Here is a 6,170-nt window from a genome sequence, read left to right on the forward strand (position 1 = left end):
CATAGCCAGCCCCATCCTGAAGAAAGTGGTCAAGCCTCCACATCTCGCCCTACTAAGCGTCGCAATGTCATTTCAGCTGCCCCACTTTACACTGAGCATTCCATTACCTCCCCCTTAGGTCATGATTGGCTAACTGCTCTCAACGCTTGTCCATCCACTCGTTCGTCCGCTACAAGCCCAACCTGGACTTCCACATCTCCTATTATACTTAATTATGCAACCTGTCGTGACCCCAAAGTCTAGCCCTACGTCGAATCCATCGGCCTAATGCCACTTGTGGAAAAGCCCCCTTGCTACCTGGACCTCAATCTAGTGATGCGATTCATCAACAACTACAGTCAGGCCACAAAGCTGACATCGTTCATTGATGAATAGGGGATCACCCACCACTTCTAGCTCGTGATTTTTAGATTTTTGATTATGAGCGAGCCCTTCATCAAAGTCCGATAGATGGAGTAGAAGCTCGTGAAGTGGGTCAGTCACAACACCATCGGTATTCCCTTCGACGACATAAAGAACCCCACATACATCCAGCTGGCTCAAGTATTTAAAATGCTAAGGTTGAGATGTCCAACCATCACAGTGTGGTAGTTGCCAACCTACTATACTGAGACTTCTAGAGCCCATGCAATTTAAGACGAGCTGGGAGGATTACTTTTACAAAGAGCTGGAAGAGCAAGGCCACAAGCTTCATCGGCAACCCCATGCTCTTCATGCTGATCATTTAGGACATCATGAAGACCATGACTGGCCACCTGGACACTATGGAGTCGCCCACTGCACAATACAAGGAATGCCTTCAACCCCATCTCTGCAAGTATTATCAGCAAAAGAAGAAGCACAAAGGCGCAAACAAGAGGAGGAACCAAGGGCAACCTCACAATGGCAACACAACATGCAAGAACTAGCTCACCAAAGATCTATGGGCACGGGGGCATAAGGTGTTACGATACCTCTTATGTCACCCCAGCTAGCCACCCCCTCTATTATGGCCATGAAGGCCCAGGGCCAAGGCCTAGGGCCAATGGCAGAATCAAGAGGAATAACAACAAAGGACGACCAGATTGGGGACCAGCTCTATGATGATCTCCTTAATTTCAAAGACCCGGCTAGCCAAACACCTTAGTCTTAGCAGCCCATTGTCGAGGCAGATTGCCTCTCTACTCTCATCTGTCAAAAGCAAGCAACCTATTGGGGGAGCAGCAGGGTCCTCTTCCACCAACTAGATTGATGTATAGGAAGCTCTCGACCACTTCGCCAACCCAGCCTATGGGTCACCGTCAGAATATAGGAAATTATAGGATCAAGCACCCACGCACGCCAACCTTATGGAGGATCGCTCGACGGTTCATGGACTTCCTAGTCTAGGAGGTCCATATTGCACACAACATCTACAAAAGGTGGCAGGAAGTCAATGCAGAAGCCTCAACCACAGGGGCCCAAGACAGAGAGCAAATCCATCGGTTGACCGAAGAGCTCCTGTTGGCACAGGGTCATATGATTAGTTTGCAAGCGGTAGGAGAGACCCTAGAGGAGGCAACGTGCAAGTCTACGGAGTTGGCCTCAACACTATAGGAACATAATGAGGCACTAGAGCAGGAAACATTAGTAGAAACAACCAGCTTCGATACAGACTTCATACAAATGAACGAAGCTAAACAAGCCCTTGAACAGTATCGACAGAAGGCAGAGAAGAGATAGCAACCATGTACCACCAGATCAAAGCCCTACATGCCTCCAATTAAAAGAAGTTGGAGAAGTATAGCCAGTTGTATCACCAGCTTGAGCTCGCATGAAACCAGCCCATTGAGGAGGCCAAGATGGATAGTCAAAGGGAGGTAAAATATAAACACGTATTGGAAGCATTGGCCCACCTCAGCACCCATGTCCTCGAACCTTGCACAGTGGAAGACACCTTCCACTTTCACTTTAACATTCTTAAAATCTCTTCCATTCAGTATCACTTAGATCTAACCAACCCCTTCAACCTACATACATTTTTGACGTAATTCGCCGCCATTCAGTACATGCACATCCCATTTTAGCAATGGCTTTTTTCAGCGGTGAATGACCTTTAGTTTGAAGAGGGCCATGACATCAGTCACCTCCCTCTACACCCCATTATCCATAACTTTCATAGCTAGTGCAGATGCTTACTAGAATCCTCACTTTTTCCCACTTACTCATAAATTCTAGAATTATCTAAGCCTAGTGACCTCCCTACTTGGGCGTGCACCCCACATTCCGTGAGGCCGAAGGCCTCAGGTGGTTGTGAAAATGTGGTAGAGAGGAAGCACAAACAACATATATGATTATCTTTTGGCTCATGGAGTGGTACAATACCCTCTCGATGGAATACTCCACTGTACAATAAAGCCTTAGATGCCATGCAACGCATCCTCGACAAAAGTTTTAGTCATTTTGAAACCAAGCATGTCGCCTATCCCATGTTCCTAACTGATGAAGCCACTAATGTGGCCATTGGCATCTTTAACTCCATAGCCCCTAATGCAGCACAACTTCCCCATCCACAAAATAATCCCAACCGTCTCAGACCCCACTTTTCCCCCCCTTTACACCTATCTTAACTTTCATCACCCCACCACATCCACCCCGTCTACACAACCTTCCTCCACACAACCCTCTTCTTCTCAGCCCTCCACAACCACACACCTAGGGTCGGCCGATGGTTCCACCAAATCAATATAGGAATCTTCTTCTTAGCCCTCCATGACCACACACCTGGGGTCGCTCCACCAAATCAACACAGGACCATCCCAATGACTTGACACTGGAGTAGGTACAGCCCATCATACGGCGTACCTTTGTGCCTACCAAAGATCTTCCATAGCAATAGCCTTCCCCAAGCTTGGACCACTTTCCAGATGACGGCGAGGATCATGTCAAGGACATCCTAGTCGAAGATCCAAAGTCATACCGAGGGGTACCGAGTCCTCCACAAATGCCGCCCCTTCGAGGACGTCACTAATCTTAGCCTGTGGAAGGGCAAACTATAGAGCTACAACCTTAAGGTAGTGGACATCATGGAAGTCTGAGCACTTATAGCCTTCACCGAAGAGACGTTCGATAAGTGGGAGGCTAGCCATAGACCAGAAGACAAAGGTGGCTACGTAGAACTGGGCCCCACCATAGTGCTCACTATCGATGCAGCAACAGGGATTTAGCCTGCTTGGAGGGTACCCTTTTTGAAGAAGCATGAATTTTGGCGACTTTATTGTAATGCTTGCCACTCCTGATGTATTCATCCAACATATATGCCGGTGCCCGGCAAATGGAAATGGTCTGTTTTTTGAGAAATGAGAGAGAATGATTCTAATGTCATCTACAATTTTCCCCGCTTTAACTTTCCCCCCATCGGCACAACATACAATCTTATCACAAGGACTACATCAATCAATTTATACAAGTTCTCAATCCCACCATGGTTGCTTCTATCCACTATCTCGCCTCCTAATTATTTTGTTACACGATGTTCCGGAGCAACACCCCACACTCGAAGAACAGGATCTCCATATCCACCATGAAATAGTGTTCAACATGGATGCAGGGCCTACTTTCAAATAGGTCATCTGCATGTACTACCTCAGAGTTCACAATCTCCATGCTCACCACATACACATGTTTGAGGACATGCATGACACATAGTTTTGGGAGCCCCGAATCCCTTTTGCCACATCTCCCAAAGGCTTTTCAACCACCACTCTCTTGTACAGTCAATGTTGACCAACGGCCTTCTCCACACATCTTGATTGAAGGATGGATCAACTATAGGAAGGGGGACATGTTATACCCCATGAGCAAGAGCAAAAAAAAGGCTAGGATAGGAATGGACTCCTTAAAAGCTATAAAGTTGACTTTTGGTCTTCAGTTGTATGTAAGTTTCAGGAATAGAAAACTTCCTTCTTTTCAAGTGGTGTTGTCTATGTTTCTCATGCTCTTGCCCTTGTGAATGCCACTCACCCCCTTTCCTCTTCTTTCTCCATGCATTCACCTTCCCTCCCCCTCCCCCCCTCTCTGTCTCTCTGTCTCTCTCTATGTCTGTGTCTGTGTCTGTGTCTCTGTCTCTCTCTCTCTCTCTCCATTCCCCCCTTGAGGATTCACATTGTTGCAACTCACACCTTGGACTGCATGGGCTTTTGCTTTGCTCCCACAAGTAGTAGTAGGAGGTATGGAGTTCCCTCGGCATTCCTCCAAGATCCCCTTCCCACGTGAGTCACCACCTGACTACACAATAAGTTCATGGCTTACATGCTTACAATGCATGCATAAAACAAATGTACCCATATGATAGAAAGTGCATCCTTTCACACAATGTATGGGTAGAACACACATGTTAGTAAAATGGTCCCAAATATTGTAGAGACAATGAAACAATAACCATTCAAATCTCTCCTTATTGTAGTATGAGACCCCCTACACTTGGCTTTGAACCATTTGACATCAAAGATGAATACTTTACTATCTGAAATTCACTTTGAGAATGTCTTTTATGATTCCAATATAATGCTTGAAATGAGATTTGTATCCCTTGCATGAGTTCTATTGTCTTATGAAAAGTATGCCATGACTTCACACTCAAATGTATTGCACGTTACTTCAATTTTCTCTACTAAAAAATGTGACCACATTGCATTGAATGAAAGGTACTAATAAATTAGCCCTTTATTAATAGTGAATACTTGTAAGTAACATAGAAAATGAAGATACAAAAGGAAGATACATAAAATTAGTATTATGCTTATAGTCCTAAAGAGCAGATCCTCGTGCAAAATCTTTGTTACTTCCTCCTCACTTTGCTTCGGCCTCCATGAGAGATCCTTCCAACCATTTGTTAATGTATTTAGTGGCATTGTAGGTAACTCTGGGGGATGAGGCCATCCTTAGTTACTTTACCTAAAAGCCCTCCTATCATCCTCTCATTGTTTTATTGCCTCCTTATATCTTTCAATCCGTTTAGTTTGCAAACCATTTTGGTCCAAAAATATTATATCATCATGTAATTTTGCCATGTATACAAATTGATATAAAATCGTCGATTTCTAGCTTGTCAGTGTAAAAGATTGTGCCAAAACCAAGTTCATGAGAAAAAACTTGCGAAATTGGCTTGAGCATTCACTCCCCCATCTAGCTTTTCTACAAGTGGATAAAGCATCAAAATTTTAAAGCCCAAAACACACTTGTGCCACCAATTTGATCTAGCATATTTCCCCCTCTTGCTCAAGACTTGACCTTGTCATTGTTGATTTTTATGTTTTTCCTTATCAAATACAAGCATTTGCCAATTAATAGAACTATAAGACTTTAGTACTATGGTTGTCCGAAAGAGCCAAAAAATGAAGGCTGTTGAAATTAGGGGGGTTTCACACACGTCCGCTCGCGAATTGGCGAACAATGCCCCCTCCAATGAAAAACATGCGCCCACGCCTTAATGCTTTCACATGCGTCCGCCCGCCCAATGAAAAAATATGATGTAGATGGTGACTCATGGATGGGTGAGCAAAATATTGTGGGCGGCTTGGTCACAGTGCCCAAGTGAATGTCCAGCCATCACTCACCAATCACCACAGTTCGCGAGAATTGAACTCAGGACCCACAACATCTTTTAGCATGGTCTTACCAACTGCGCTACCCATTTCTGGATAAAATATATGTAGCGCATTTATTACTTTAATAAATTTGTCCACCTCCTTGTGAATACAAGGGCGGACGAGCTGCTCTCTTTTGGTTTTGACGAGATGGACAAGATTTTTAGGGGTTTCCTTCGTCGGCGGACGGGTGTGAAACCCCCGTTATTTGCCAACTACGCGTAGATTGGCAAGTTAAATCCTTCCCAATTATCCCCAACATATTGGATACATGCATAACCCTTACGAAAAGGTTTGTAACTCCTCAGTATTCGCTGGCCCTCCTCTCGCCCCATCCTTCCCCCTCCCCCCTCCCTCTCCCTTGCCCCCCTGTGCCCTCCCCTTGCCCCCCCAAACTTCCTCCACCGCCCCAACAACCAACATAAGCTTTTAGTATACAATATGGGGGGTGCCGCTCCAATCTCTAGCCTATGTCTCCATCCTGTTGTTGCCGATTCTTCTCGGACAATATGCAACTATTGCTGTTGAAGTGTCCCTCCAAGTGTTGGCCACATCATTGGTGAT

This window comes from Dipteris shenzhenensis, chromosome 10, assembly GCF_047967505.1.
Source record: "Dipteris shenzhenensis isolate YYH24624 ecotype China chromosome 10, Dip_SZ_1.0, whole genome shotgun sequence".
Classification (NCBI taxonomy): domain Eukaryota; kingdom Viridiplantae; phylum Streptophyta; class Polypodiopsida; order Gleicheniales; family Dipteridaceae; genus Dipteris; species Dipteris shenzhenensis.